The sequence below is a fragment of the Strix uralensis genome, chromosome 10, assembly GCF_047716275.1.
Source record: "Strix uralensis isolate ZFMK-TIS-50842 chromosome 10, bStrUra1, whole genome shotgun sequence".
Lineage (NCBI taxonomy): Eukaryota > Metazoa > Chordata > Aves > Strigiformes > Strigidae > Strix > Strix uralensis.
In genome coordinates this window covers 232251-248315 of record NC_133981.1, presented here as the reverse complement: position 1 = coordinate 248315, position 16065 = coordinate 232251, and positions in this window count along the sequence as shown.

Below are 16065 nucleotides of genomic sequence, written 5' to 3'. Positions count from 1 at the left end.
TCAGAGTCGGGTTGACATAGCACTGAGGGATATGGTGTAGTTGGGATCTGTTAATGTTGGGTTGATGGTTGGACTGGATGATCTTCAAGGTCTTTTCCAACCTAGACGATTCTGTGATTCATTGTGTTCTGCTTCTTGTGACCCTGCAGTGGCCCCACATCTTTCTGCTCTCAGGAGGGAAATGTCTCTGTGAAGAGAGAGGGTCCAAGCAGCACATGCACAAGATTGGATTTGTCTTTGTGTTCCCATCCTGAGGGGCTTCAAGGTCATTTATGGTGGGAAGGGAAGACGTAGGTATATAAATTATGTGCCTGTGGTTATGTGAGAAGGGTTCCTGTATACTAGTTCACTGTTTAAACACATCCCTGTCTCCTGCCTGTGAAGGACACAGGAAAACTCCTTTCATTGTCAGATTTTGTCTCATAGATCTAGAGAAACTGTTTTAAAGAAGGAACAGAAAAGTAGTGAACCTGGCATAAAAGGAGGACGACCTTTTCTGTGTTGATTGCTCCTAATGTATTCTGTCTTCTAAATGAAAAAGGAGGTTTAATTAGCCTTCTCACTCGCTTGCAGCCTCTGCTCTAGTTTGGTAGTATCCATAGGTCTTTGCAGAAGGGTGTTGAGCTGAAGTTAAACTTTGTGCTCCATACCAAACCAGTGCCCACAGAGCCATGTTCTTTTCACCTTCTGCTCCATCAGGTTCACTTATAATCTGCTGGGAAGAAACAAGAAAATCAGAAAATCCCCGTGGGGCAAAGAGCTATTTGAGCAATATTGAGTGCTGGCAGCTGCCAGAGGCATGCTGAGGAATGTGCCCAGGTGGCATGCACCACAACATAGCTGCTGCCGGAAGAACTCTCGCTCCTCCTTTCGCCTGGTAGAAAATAGCTACTATGCAGGAGGGTGATTGTGAGAAGTGTCATGCTTCATACCAGAGAGGCTGCTTGGACTCCCTGCTTCTCCCAGCTGGTCCATACTGAATGTACAAAACTATGCCTGGATGAACAGAGGATCAACAAGTGTTCTTGACTTGTATTGATGTCTTAAAAGTAGACATGATGTTTTCCTGTAGCTGGCAAGGAAAAGGTGGAAAGCCTGCGGGCAGCGTGGTGTTAGTCAGGGTGAGCATGTGCTGTGAAATCCAGGTCTATCTCAGGAACAGGTTGTCTAGTTTTGATACTCTAGACCAAGCGCACACTGGGAACAGGTAGTAAAAAGAAAGAGAGGCAGAAATTAGGCACAGACCTACTGTAAATTTATTTTCTTGGTCTGTTCTTAAATTCAAGGGGCTCAGATCCTGTGCCCCTAATGGAGCTATCCATCCCGTTTCTTTAAACCCCCCCTTCTTGTTCCTCGGCCTTCACTTCCTCTGAGTTGTGGTGACATGAGGAGAACTGCTTTGCCTTGCCTTTCAAGAGGGAACACATCCGTCGCCTCCCAGCCTCCACCAGCTCCAAAGCTTACTTTATCATCAGACTTCATCTGGGACTGTCAGCAGAGGAAAACTCAAAGAATTAGATACGAGAAATGCCTCCACCAGGCTGACTCCAACAATGACAAAACCATCCCTTAGTCTTCAGGCATAGTGCCCTGTATCTCTGCCCATTGCAGCGCCAGCCAGGCATTGCTGACAACTTATTACTGAATGTATTAAGATATTTTTGCTGCATAAATAAGAGCAATAAGTCCATGGCGTTGAGAGTTTGTCTTTACCTTGCAGTAATTTATTATCCTATTATCACTCTTTGCAAACATCTGCACTCAGCACTTCCTTCCTTGTAGCACTGAAATACTAAGTGTTCGTAAAGCTTAACCATCAGCCATAAACTCAATAAACGGCTGTATGCACTAATGTGGAATTAAAACCTTTATTTGGGTGATTTATTTCAGGCACAGATGTGACAAAGGAACCCATAAAAATTACAGGCTGCTTGGGTTTTTTTTCTGCTGCTGTAACACTTGCAGTGATTAGTTGGCATTTTAAAATCTGTTTGGGTGTTGGGAAGGGTTTTTTTAATTCTCAGAAACCCAACAAAACTGAGAAGCTAAAAAGTGATGTATTTTTTACAGCTGGAATCTTAGTAACTATTCAGTTAATTGGCTGCCTGCTTGCCATTGCTTAATGCTTGCCTATAATGAGGCAAAACTTGCAGACCTGTTTTTTTCATACAGACTGTGCTGGGGGCAGAACTTGAGCACAGTGTGATCTAGGTAGGCATGGGTCAATGGAGACAGGAAAAGTGGAGAGAGAGACAGGAAGTTCAGAGGCTTTCAGCTCAAGTTTCCAGTTCGTACCTGACTGGTCTCTGAAATGACTGGAAGTAGGGTCAGACAACAGGCTGTCTCTCCTCTCTCTCTCTCAGCCTGAGTAAGGATAAAGCAGTGAGTAAGTTCGGAACACCCTGTGAAGGCATATAGGGGGGTTTGCTTAGCTTCAGCATCATGAGAACATAAATAGCTGTTGTACTAGGTCAGACCAATGTCTCAGTGTCTTGCACCTGGTTGGTCAAAAGTGGATGAACAGCACTACAGGCTTAGGGAGGAGTGGCTGGAGAGCTGCCAGTCAGAGAGGGACCTGGGGGTGTTGATTGCCAGCCGGCTGAACGTGAGCCAGCAGTGTGCCCAGGTGGCCAAGAAGGCCAATGGCATCCTGGCTTGTATCAGCACTAGCGTGGCCAGCAGGGACAGGGAAGGGATCTTACCCCTGTGCTCAGCAGTGGTGAGGCCGCCCCTCGATGACTGGGTTCAGTTTTGGGCCCCTCACTCCAAAAAGGCCGTTGAATGACTCAAGCGTGTCCAGAGAAGGGCAACGGAGCTGGTGCAGGGTCTGCAGCACAGGTCTGATGGGGAGCGGCTGAGGGAACTGGGGGGCTTTAGTCTGGAGAAGAGGAGGCTGAGGGGAGACCTCCTGGCCCTCTACAACTCCCTGAAAGGAGGTTGCAGAGAGCTGGGGATGAGCCTCTTTAACCAAGTAATAAGCGATAGATCAAGAGGTAATGGCCTCAAGCTGCGCCAGGGAAGGTTTAGACTGGATAGTAGCAAGTATTTCTTTCCAGAAGGGGTTGCTGGGCATTGGAATGGGCTGCTCAGGGCAGTGGTGGAGTCCCCATCCCTAGAGGTGTTTAAGAGTTGGGTTGACATAACACTGAGGGATATGGTGTAGTTGGGAACTGTTAATGTTGGGTTGATGGTTGGACTGGATGATCTTCAAGGTCTTTTCCAACCTAGACGATTCTGTGATTCTGTGAAACACCACATCATGGCTTACATCTGGATTTCATACATTCAAGGTTCAGAAAAATTCTTTAGTGCTAAGGGTCAAGCTGGGAATGCTCAGTGTGGCTGGCTGGTGATAATAACTGCCTGTCACTCATTCCCACACACAGAAAGTGTCCCCGGCAAACACTGATTGCTTTTCTTGTACCTAGGCACAGTTCTTTCATACTTCATCAGTACTATTTTGCATTTTGCCTTTTCTCAAAGGAAAAAAGGCTCACAGATGACTTCTAAAGAGAAGAAAGTTAACTTCCCCTGAACACTCACTGATGAAGGACAGATCTTTCACAGCCAAGACCAGTAGCTGATTGTGCCCTTTGCAGTGACCTCTGTTTTTATAACCTGATGGCTTTTCCTTGATGTATATGAACGTGTTTATGTCTTGGGGCAATTGCTGAAAGTGCTAGGGGGCAACAGTAAATGTAGTCAAGCATTAGGCAGGGTAATTATAAAGAAAAGCCAGTGAGGTTTTAATGAAATTCACTGCAATATGAAAGCTTCAAAAGGCTACTTCATGTTCTGCTTTGTTCTGCAAAACAAAATCCAATACAAATTAAAGACGCAGTAAGAGGTAGTGTTGTTCTTGTACAGCTGCAGTTTTGTAATCCAGCCATGTATTGTAGGTTCTTCCAAGACTAGGGGATTTTCCATCTAGGATTTCAGTTCAGTTCCTAGTTAAGACAGGAGAAATGTGGAAAAGACTATTCTGTGTATGGGTTTGGGGCACACTGGGGGGTGTGGTGACAGGCTAGTCTATATATGTGGTGGCAGATCCAAACCTCACTGTTACCTTTTATGTCCAGTCTGAAGGTAGGGATATGAAGCTATTATTTATGAGTGGTAACTGCAAAACTGTGTGATCAGATCAGGGACAGGCAAACCTCCTGATGTGCAGCAGACCTGTTTAAAAAACTCCCATAAGAGTGGATGGTTTTGCGAGTGTCTTGAGCCTATAAAGATGATCTTTTTTCTATATCAAAGTGGAGCTGCTCCCCAAGAGGAAGTCCTTGCAACAAGGTTATTTTTAAATGAACCCACACTAACCCAGTCTAAAATTGTGTTTGTATATGTGGGGTGCAAGGCGAATGTGAGTCAACAGTATTATGATGTTGTAGAAGAGGTGAACAAATACTGGGATGTTTAAGTAGAGTCAATTCTGCAAAGCAATTGTGAAGTAATACTTCCACTCTTAGTTCTGATAATTTTTTTGTTGGAAGCCCATACTCAGGCTGGGTACCACATTTCAGATGTGGCCTAACTGGAGGAGAGTGATAGCATGAACAGAGGTCTTGCAAGTATGGCCTGGAAGTAGACTGGTGGAATTGAGGTTCAAGAAAAGAAATGTACTAGTGGAAGGATGTGGCAAGGAAAGAATAAGCAACAACCTAATCTTTTTGTCACAGTTGATAGGAAAGGAAGTGGTGAGTGTAAATGACAATGAGAGTGTTCTGTTTAGAGACTGGGGAAAACCATGGCTGTGGTGAAGGAAAGACTTGCATAGGTTAACTGGGCAAACTGCAGTGTCTCCACCGCTCAGGGTCTTTGAGAGCCAGATAGACAAGTATCTCTTAGCAGGAATGGACTGGAATAATGCCTGGGGCCCTGTTAGTCTGTAGTAAAGAAATAAGTACACATTTTTGTCACAGTATGGGTAAATTCACAAAGGATGTACATTCCTTTGCAACAATTGTTGGAAAACTGTGTTGTTCCCCCTGCTGTCTTGAACTGGGAAAGCAACATATCTGGAAGTGCAGTGGCTCAGTCAGGTTGATTCCCTTGGAGATCTTTCAGCATGTTCTGCAAAAGAAAATACGTTAAGCACAGTCACTGGGCTAATTTTCCATGTGCATAATTATATTTTGTCTAACTCCCTTCCCAGGCTATGCCTACTGGGTACAGTTTTTTTCCCTTCCTGTCTTAAACTGTTCTGCAGTGTGAAATGGCTGCTACATTTCATCCCAGGGCATTTGAATCATCCTTATGCTATCATTGGCTCTCCTGGTTCTCAGTTTTTCTCCCATTGTCCCTGATTAAGCTAAGTTACTTCAGGAAACCCTGTTTCTACATGCAGGTGATTTTCTGCAGCCTATCATAAACAAATTTCTTCCTTCATTGCCAGTTTCTTCCATAAGGAGCATTTAATAAAGTCAGTTTGTTGGAGGAGTGTCTGACATAAATCAGGCTGAAAAGGTTGCTTAGTGTTTCTAGGAAGGCTGCTAGGGCATGTAAGTAGTAACATAAATCCTACTATCATTTTGCATGACAGTACAGATTAATTCCTTTTGCTTTGCACATTATTCAAGGACAGTGTATTCTAATGACTGACATTTATTTAGGAAACTTTCCTGGAATGGCTAGCATTTAATCACTGTGCCAATTCTCATGCTAAGAGATAACAATTACGTTCCATACTCCTAATTACCCTATTCTCTGAGAGTCCTGCTCAGCCATAGTGGAGGCAATGTTGCCAGAATCCAGCCAGAGGTTTCTGGATGTAATAACTCGGTCCTTTTGTCTAGCATTGGCATAGAGTATTTGCCAGTCATGCTTTATGGTACCTTCTGCACTGTGGTAAGAATGGCATTTACAGACTCTGAGAAAGAGCGGTTCTGTCTCCAGATTTGTCCCTGTTAGAACTTGACCCATGCACTTGTTCAAGTCAATAGAAATAAGCACAGCACGTGCTGAAACATAATTAAATACTCACTAGAGACCTGGGCCAGGGTTCTGCCCACTGGCTGTGCGTGTGGTCTTGCGTGCATTGACGGGAGACGTCTCACATGCTGCAGTTGCTGCACAGGACTCTGCTCAGGCCAAGGAGTTAGTGCACTGAGGGACTGGTGTTTTCCCTATGTATTCCCCAAAAGTGAATTCCTCCTAGGGCTTCACCAGGATGAGGAGGAATGCAGAACATATCAGAGAGGGGCAAGGGGCAGGAACAGCACACAGTCACTGTACAGGCAGGCAGATCTCTGCAGCTTCTGTGGCTTAACACCCAGCCTCTCAAGAGAAACTCTGAAGACATTTGAAGGCTATTTAGATTTGGAAGAACTCACTGGTCGACCTTCTTTACTGTCAGACAGAGGTAAATAATCAGAATGTTCCTTTGCTACCACCTACTAGGCATGGCTGGGAGGTGGTGATGTTTCTGGAAACAGCATCCAAAAGTTTTGCAACACAACTCTGGTTCCTAGATTCCTGAAGTCATCAAAATCGATGCAAAGCTTCTCATTCCTCTGGACTGCCACTGCAGTGGAGGAGCACTGTAAGGAGGGCTGTTTCCAATATTTCTGTTATGCAACAGTTTGGTAGAACAGAAATAAGATTTAACCCCTCCACATACTCTTCAAAAATCTATTATTATTTTTCAGAGGTTGTTTCAGAGTGACAACATTATGGGAATATGGTTTTCAGGAGCAATAGCTCTTGATACTGAAAGCAGAAATCTTGCATACACTATAAATACAAGGCAGGCACAAGTTCTGTAGCACTGTGACATCCCATTTCTAGGGAAAATACCATCCTGATTGTTATGATAGATGCTGACTTTTTCTGTAAAACAAAGTCCCTCGCTGTTTGGGTATTGAATTAGGTGTGGCCAGCACATGGGACTGGAAACTCCTAAGGTCTAATCTTCAGTCTGGTGGGATATCCAGATACCCAGATATTGCTGGATCCATTATAAAGATAGAGGCACATTTATAAAATACAGCTACTAATCCTATTTTTGGACTGCACACATCCTTGAGTACAGCAGCATTTGAGTGTGAACCGTTAGTAGAAGTCCAGCCTGTCAGCCTGTTTAATTTGGACTTGTTCCCATTTATGCTTGTTAGTCCAATGCAAACAAACTAACATCATGTGTGAAATGACCCTGCATGGGAAGAGTAGCTCCTGTCCTAGTAGGGCTGTCAAGAGAGGAGGACATGCTGTGTCCTCCCATCCTGGAAGGACTTTGTTCTGTGAGGAGGATGAGAGTCTATCAGAAAGATTATGAAATCTGATGAAATAGAGATTTGAGCTGCCTGGACTGCTATTTGTTTTTTCAGACCCACTACTCTCTGAGTCACCTGCAAGACTATCACATAAGTTGAAAAACCAAGCAGCAGGTAATTTGGAAGTGAAGTTTCCAAAGGTTTTACTTCAGGCTCTGTAATGTCCCTTTCCACATGCTGTCCATCAATCTTTAGAACTAAATCTTTGCTCTTCTTCCAAAATACGCTGCTAAGTAGAACAGCCACCCAGCCTCATTGTGACACATGCATTATTGGCATTTCTTCATGTCCTCAATCATGTAAAAGCTGGTGCTACATTAAGCTACAGTAACTAATTTACAGTTGATATTTTATCTATCACCAAAGTTGTTCTTTCATGGTCTTGACCTCTGTTTGGATGGATTTATGACGCTTTATGTTGTGTTTCCCTGCATTTTAAGTACTACAGTTGAGTAATGAAAGGATAAATACCATCAGTTTGTCTGAATGAGCTGTTTACAGGGTGGGAGAACTCATATGAACGTTAGTCTTGTGTAAACAGTGCGTTAGATATCCTTAAATACTGACTTGTGCCGTTGCAGGGAATGTGTCAGGCAGGAAAAAGGCCACCCCTGTGCAATATCTGGTGGCCCACTGGATTTATTTTAGAAACTGCTAGGCTGAGACCGGAGAAGATGGAACCTGATGGAAGGGACCTGAGGAGGACTGGCAGCTTTTGTATTAGATTCTGTTGCTGGTTTGCTTTGTTTGAACCCTGCCACAGATCCTTGTATAAAGTGTTAAAAATTCAGTGGCTGAATGGTTAACTCCCTTCTGAGCCTTGCCCAGAAAGGTCATTTGCTACACAGACACTTACTCCTTTGGATTTTCTGGTCCATTGTAAGCCCTCCCTTGTCACCCATAACATTCAGATTGACGGTATGCTGCCTTCAACCAGAACACATAAAGGTTCCTGTGAAATTTTAATGGGTTGGAGCACAGTGGGTGTATGTGGAAGGGAAATGAACTTGGACTCTCTCTCTGAGTTGTGTTGCCTTCTTTTTCTGTGCTGCAGTTGTGTATTGCAACTGCAAGAAACCTGTTCACATTGAGAGTGAATGAATGTTTGGGAAATGGTCTGTTTCCCCATGCCGATGATGTGTCCTTGAGGACATGTAGTGTATCCTAAAATTCATATTAAATTAATTTTTCCTGTTTCTGGGATGCTTTTGGCTGGCCTTTGACTCAGTGTGAGACAAGCCTGAGCTCTGGAAGAAAAGACTCAACATTATGACAGAGATCCACCCATGTGCCTTTCACCGCCTTTTCTGTCTCTGTCATCCCTCTATCGTGCTCAATATTCAGATCTACAGGAACAGTACACACCCTAACAATGCATCATCTAGTTACGACACGTTGCATTTCCAGAGTGCTTCCTCAGCTGTACTTTCATGAGCTCAGACGTACAGCCGTTTGTCCAGCACCATGCAGAAGTGTTTCTCCATGCAGTAGGTTCACGAGCAAGCCCAGCACTCGGGTTTCTGTAGCCGTAATAGAAGATGTCATTACATGTCAGTATAGCCATCTGGCTTGTGCTCTGACAATATCAGGCAACCTTTTTGCAGAGAAGGAGGGTAAGAAATACTGTGTTCTGAGAAGGTTTAAAATCACGGGCAAATAGTGTGCATGCCATCCCTCCAGCAGTGGAGTCTGGTTCACTGATGTCATGCACAGTGAGAACCACCATCTTTGGGCCGATAGCTTCCAGCATGGCAGGAGTAATTTACTGAACTGTCTAATAAATTGATGTGCATTGCAAGGTTTGCTTTAGTAGTGCATATCCTACACTGGAATGATTCTATGATTTTTTGCCAGGGAAGAAGTTCACTGGTTCAGCTGCCTGCCGGAATCACTTGCCTGGGATTAGGAATCATAGAATCATAGAATGATTTATTTGGGTTGGAAGGCACCTTAAAGCCCATCCAGTCCCACCCCCCTGCCCCGGGCAGGGCCACCTTCCACTAGCCCAGGTTGCCCAAAGCCCCGTCCAGCCTGGCCTTGAACCCTTCCAGGGAGGGGGCAGCCACAGCTTCTCTGGGCAACCTGTGCCAGGGCCTTGCCACCCTCACAGGGAAGAATTTCTTCCTTAAATCTCATCTAAATCTCCCCTCTGTCAGTTTAAAACCGTTACCCCTCGTCCTATCCCTACCCCCCTGATCAAGAGTCCCTCCTCCCTTTCCTGTAGCCCCTTTCAAGTCCTGGGAGGCCGCTCTAAGGTCTCCCCAGAGCCTTCTCTTCTCCAGCTGAAACCCCCAACTCTCTCAGCCTGTCCTCACAGGGGGGTGCTCCAGCCCCCCGAGCATCTTTGTGGCCTCCTCTGGCCCCGCTTGAGCAGGTCCATGTCCTTCTGATGTTGGTGCCCCCAGAACTGGACCCAGCACTGCAGGGGGGTCTCCCAAGAGTGGAGCAGAGGGGGAGAACTGCCCCCCACCCTCGCCCTGCTGCCCACGCTGCTCTGGATACAGCCCAGCACATGGTTGGCTTTCTGGGCTGTGAGCGCACGTTGCTGGCTCACAGTCAGTTTTCCATCCGCTAACACCCCCAGGTCCTTCTCCTCGGGGCTGCTCTCCAGCCACTCCTCACCCAGCCTGGATTTGTGCTTGGGATTGCCCCGACCCACGGGCAGGACCTTGCCCTTGGCCTTGTTGAACTTCATGTTTGTATGGGCCCACCTCTCCAGGCTGTCCAGGTTACTCTGGAAGAGTAAGGTTTGGGTGGAGTCAAGAGGGTGGAAGAAGAGCCATAGGAAGTTGGGAAGTAGGAGGTGAAATTTTATCTAACCTGGCAATCAAATAACATCCACAGTGCCCCCTTCCTCCTGTAGGCCTGTTCAGAGGTCTGGTCTTCCTCTATACCACCCTGATGCTTAATTAAGGAAACTGCTGCTTGAGGACTGGCATAATAAGATGACTATGCTGAAGACATCTGCAGAATGATAACTTGTTGGGGGGAGAGCTTGATAGTTGCCAAGGTGTTCTGTGATGCATTAAGGGTACTCTTGCCTATTGTCTGTAGCCTCTGCTGCGGTGGGAAACATCTGTCTTTAAGAGAAATGGATATCAAATCAATAGCCTTGTAACCTTAGGGTGATGATCTCAGATGTGAGGATGAATATGGAAAAAATATTGGCATAGGCGGTTTCTCTAATTGCACCGAGCCATCTTGGTAACCAATGTGGAAATGTCAACATAAAAAACCTGGCTCTTTTGACTTCTCACCCCACTATGAAGGTCTTGCCCTTACTTGGACTTCCATATTCATAAGCACACAGTTATGCCCAGGAATTCAATATGCCAGTGATGACCTGCAATTCCAGTGCAGTCCTCGTTGTTGTGTTTTGTTTTTTTTTTTTCCAGCGCACAGGTGGTTTGTATGTATGCTGTGTTACATGGTTTTTGATCACAAATTAGTAACAGCTATCAAGATGAACAATAACCACACCATACAGCTGAAAATCCTGCACCATGTTACAGATGGTAGTGAAGCCTCAACATACCCTTAACAGATGGAGGTTTTCTGGAAAGATGCTAAATCCAAGGTCACTCAAGATGGTTATTTATTTGGGGATATAGGTTGGGATCCCTATGGGAGCTGTTCTATGGAACACCTAATATTTGGGGTCATCTCTGCTTCAGCATGCCCAGGTTAGAACAGCTAGTTGCCTCAAAGACTAGGTGCAAAACCATTGTCTGTTGATCACAGTTTTGGTCTATGTCACTTACCTGAGGAGACTCAGATTCAGACCTAGGAACTCTATCCTGAGTGATGCTGAAAGGTTTAGAGGAACTAGAGGACATTGACTAGCATTAGTAGGAGCAGGTTTAAATGAAGAGAGGTATTCTTCCACCACTTGAGTTTGCAGTGTATGAACACTTTGTGGCAAGATAAAACTTCATTGCCTTCACTTCCCTGAACTGACTGTCACATGAAGCCTGGGCTAAATTTTTCAAGGAGCAAACTGGTCCCAAAACACAAAGCCTGTATTTCCTGGCTATATATTTCATGTATATATGAAATCAGTATCCTTCCAAAGGATGGTGGTTCTTCAAGTAAGAATTAATCTTTGTTGAAGGCTTTCAGTGCCAGAGGCAGTAAGACTTGTGTGCAGCCAAGGAGGGTCTCCCAGAGGTGGTGTCCTTGCATTGCAAAACCTTTCTTGTATTGCCCAGGTGTGCTTTCACCTTGCTGGGATTGCAGTCCCTGGTCTCTGCGAAGCGGAAAGTATTCACCATTCTGTATCTCTCTCGCTTAGACATTGACGATCATGGGAGAGAGGGGGATAGCTCATCTAGCACAAGACTATTTCTTGCTCGGGGCAGGTAAATGAAAGATCAGAGTTACCTTGTAAAAATGCATGCCTGAGTTGCTGGACATGTGAAAACTCTTACTGTGTCCTTTAGTTGCAATGGATCTCCAGCTGAAGGAGATCAATTCCCCTGAGCAATTAGTACAGTAACTTGCACGAATAATCTCTGCGTGAGCTCTTGAAGTCTACTGATTAGTCCTTCTGTCTGACCACTGGATGGACCTCTGTGCTTTTGCATCTGCCTGTATAAAACAGAAATAATAGTGTCTCAGTCATTAGAAGCAGTGGAGTTGCAAGGCTTGATATTGGAAGCTCGTGCACATGGAGAAGCTCTGAAGTTTAGGTGTTTTCACTTATAGCCCCCCCAGAGCATGAGATTTTGCTCTTAAAGCTCAGTGTCACCCATCAATGGATGACTTTTTTTTGCATTGCACAGTGGCCAGAACCATGTCTAACATTTCCACACCTGAAACATGTCCAGATCAGCACTGATCTGAGAGATGGTCCATAGTCTTGTCCTGAGACCAAGAGGAGGAGGAGTGGATGATGTCAGCATTTATTCTCCCAGATGGAGCCTGGCTTGTGTCTGTTTCGTTCAAGAAAACATTGTAATTTAGGTGGGGAAGAGAAAGGGTGAAAAAAAAGTCTCGAAGTGCAGATCAAAAAATGAGACCGTGAAGATTATTTCCTACAAAGCAATCAGATAACATGCATTTTGCCCAGATGGTTATGAATATTAACCTTTGCTTTTGTCAGATATGAGTTACCCTACCTCTCTTCCACATTTCCTATATGGTCGGAGGAACCATAGTGACTCATAAACCAGAGTGTGTGGCACTGATTAATTTCCCCTCTCATCATACATACTGTATGAATTTTTGAAATGTACCGTAAGATATATTGCTAGGTTTGAAGACCAGCTGAAGCTTGGAAGGAACCCATGCCCTTTGTCATGATGTTTATGGGTGATGAGAAGGAACAATTAATTATTTCATCCATTAATGCTGCCATGCAATGAAAGAGCATGACATCAAACTAATGTTGTTCTCATTATGCTTTTTTAAATGAATCTGTAATAAGATTGACTGCAGTGATTATGGAGATCATATAAGTGCTTTCAATGTTTGGTTTCTATAACAGGAAAACTCTCTTCCTGACTTTTTTTAAACTTTGATGCTTATTGTAAATGGAAAAAACCCAGAGAAATTCCTTGTTCAGGTCTGGGAGACTGAGAAAACTGGGATCAGATCTGAAAAAGAAGTGGGACAGATTTTTCTCACAGCTACTGCAAACACAAACAATAGGAACAGCGATCTTTCTGTATGCTTAGTAGACCTGGTGCTGATGGAAGGTCTTGAGGCTGACAGCTGTAGCCAGTGTATGGATGGTCAGTGCAAAGAGTCAGGACAGTTGCCTTCAGCCTCTCTTGGGCATGAGGAGCCACCGCCAGTCAGCTCTCCATGTCCGTTGTTTGAGTGAAGAGGGGTGTTTGGACCCGTAATTTTTCATGACATACATACATCTCCCATAGGCAGCCAGACAGTCATTAAGTAGTAGTGGCATTGGTTGCTGCTGATCTGGGTTGGATTTCAGCCTACAAGGGAAAAGCACAATACATCATTATCATTGAGCCATCTAGTCCTCTATAAGCATATATTTCTGCTCTATAGTCAAGCTTGTGCACAGCAATAAAATCTATTTGCTAGGCAATGTGTATCTCTTTCACCCACAGGTGTATATAGTTATATACAGTTGGTTGGGTTCAAGAAGACTGGGTTGTAGCACTCCCTTAAAAAGGTTAATTGTTTCTGGAAACCAGATAATCTCTGCTAGGCTATAAAAGCAAGATGCAATGGAGCGGTTTCAAACTTTCCTGTTCCTGTTGACATGGAGAGCTGTGAGACTGTGCATCGCAATGTGGATTTCATTGATTTGTTGTTACAAACATTAACAAAAAGGTTTTGAAAAGGTAAATGAACTTAGACTGATTTCCTGCTGGACAAGGAATAAGGATGACATCTCTTCAGTGGTCACACACAGGATTGTGAGTTTCACAGTCAGTTACAGGATCAATACAGCAGACGAGGTAATCAAGTATAGATTATGTCTATGGCTGTACCAGAAATAACCAACAAAATGAATAACACTAATGTAATAACCAAAGATGACTACATGCTCTAGTCTTAGCTCTGGCCTGGCTGGGAGCACAGGGCTTTTAAATTGCAGATCAAAGCATAGTAGTAGAGAATAATCTAAAAGTATGAAACCCTTGTGGTATTGGTCTCCGTTCTGCATTCTGATTTGTCCTGTGCATCACTAGACAGTCTGTACTGGAACAGTTTTGAAGTGGGTTTTCAACCTGGAATTACAAAGAGGTGAAGTATGTTGCTCATGTGTGGTTAGGTTTTCCTCATCAGCAGTAAGAGGTGCAGGGGGCAATGGGTCTAGGTTTCCTGATGTGAACTCTGAGAGATAAGAAGATCTGCCCCAAAAAGGAGGTACTTTCCCACCAGGCAGGGATGCACTTTTACCACAGAAATGCCTTCCACCACCCCACCCCTCATGAAGACCTGCAGCCTGTCTGCATCCCAAGGATGCTGCATTTTGTAATAGGCAATAGAGTGAAAAGTATCATCTCTGTCAGAGTGTCCAGGGACAGTAGATTTGTCAGGACAGGTAAATATACAGAGGTACTTTGATTGGAAGTATTGTAGGTGGCTGGGGATGAGGCAAACAAGAGATGCAAACTGACAGCAAAGCTCACATTGCTGACATTCACTGAACAGCACATGGTGACCTGGTTTTAGCACCTCTCAGTCCCCAACACCTCTTAACAGTCGAGTTAATCCTCCCCTTGCAGAAGAATACATCATAACAGCATTTACAGCAACAGGTTTCAACAGCAACAGATCTCTTCCCATGTAGCTCCTAGGAAATCTGGAACAAGAAAGGGCAATAGATCCTGTAAGGAGTGAGATAGATTGTGTATCACTAAAACAGGTAAATGTTTGGAGGAAAAGATGTAGTTCTTCTGCTGTCACTTGTCTTTCTAGTGTATTTGCTGGCTTGGACATGGTTACAGTGTCATTAAAAACAATCAGAAATAGGCCTAAATCTAAGCAGAATTTGGATCTAATTAGAGACTAGATGTTCTGATATCTATCAGGACATACATGTTGTAATACAGGACTCCAATCTATGTATGTCTATATTTATGTGTATGGGAGGCAAGTGTATTCAAGTGTTATGTTTCTCCCTGTCTACTTATATTTAAAAATCCATATACCTGCTGTCTGCAGGAGCAGCTGCTACTCCAAGGAATGGAACTGTTGTGGTGTTTTACGAGGGACATGTGCAAACTATGCATGATGGAGACTTCAATTGCTTTCTCTCCAGCTGTTTGTGTTACTTGAAATGGAGATACTCAATCTGAAATGATGTGCCAGCTCTTTGGGAGAAAACACAGTGATCATTGGGCCAAAGCAGATACCCATATCAGCGTAGAAGCATCTAGAATCTGTACTTGAAGGAGGCAAAAACCCCCACTTTCAGCATTGTGTGGAGGAGAGCTATTTTGTAGAGATACTTTATGGATCCTGGATCTCTAGCCCTAATTGTCAGCAGACCTTCACTGCAACTGGATAAACACCATCGAGTAACCAGCCTTTAAAAGATAATTGGTGTCAGTTGGCAATACCACTCCAGAGTCAGACTCTTGTGGGTATTAAGAAAACCTTGTATCTATTACTCTGTTGTTCTTGTTTCTGTAGCCTGTAATTTTCACTTTATATTGAACTCCTCCCTAGAGCTGTAAAATTTCACTTGGCTTTAAATGTTGCCTTTCCCTTAGCAGAGTATGGATGAAGCGAAGTCTGTTATAAAAATGGAGATTTATTAGCCTTTCTCAGCTGTCCCCAAGACTTGAGAGGGAAGATTATTGGAGTAACCACTTCAGATAGTCAATGTGCTTGCAAGAGACATAGAACTTCTATCAGATGTGGTTGGGTAGGGGGCCTGGTGGCAGTCACTTACTCCTAGTACTGCAGTAAAATCCAAAGATACTAGTTTCTTTCACAGTGTTTTGATTCCAGCTGTGTGAGATAAAAATATAGAATTAAAGTGGATACCAAAAAAAAAAAAAAAAAGAAAAAAGAATAAATATTGATGACAGAGCATCTCATGTAGCAAAACATTGAACAGGAGTGTTTAGCCTGGGACAGTGAAGGTTCCCGTCCCTGCAGAGCATCTGCAGGGCAGGGACCCAGCTGTGCTGGCTGCTCTTAGCTGGTGCTGGAGGAAAGAGGACTGGCTTGCACATGAGGTATATGGAGAAGTTTTTTGAGAGTTTTTTTCTAGAGGCAGAAGTCAAGGCAGAAGTTGTGACAGATGTGTGTGATGTGAGAATGATCCTTATGTCTTGCCCATGCTGTAAATTAATCTATATTAGGC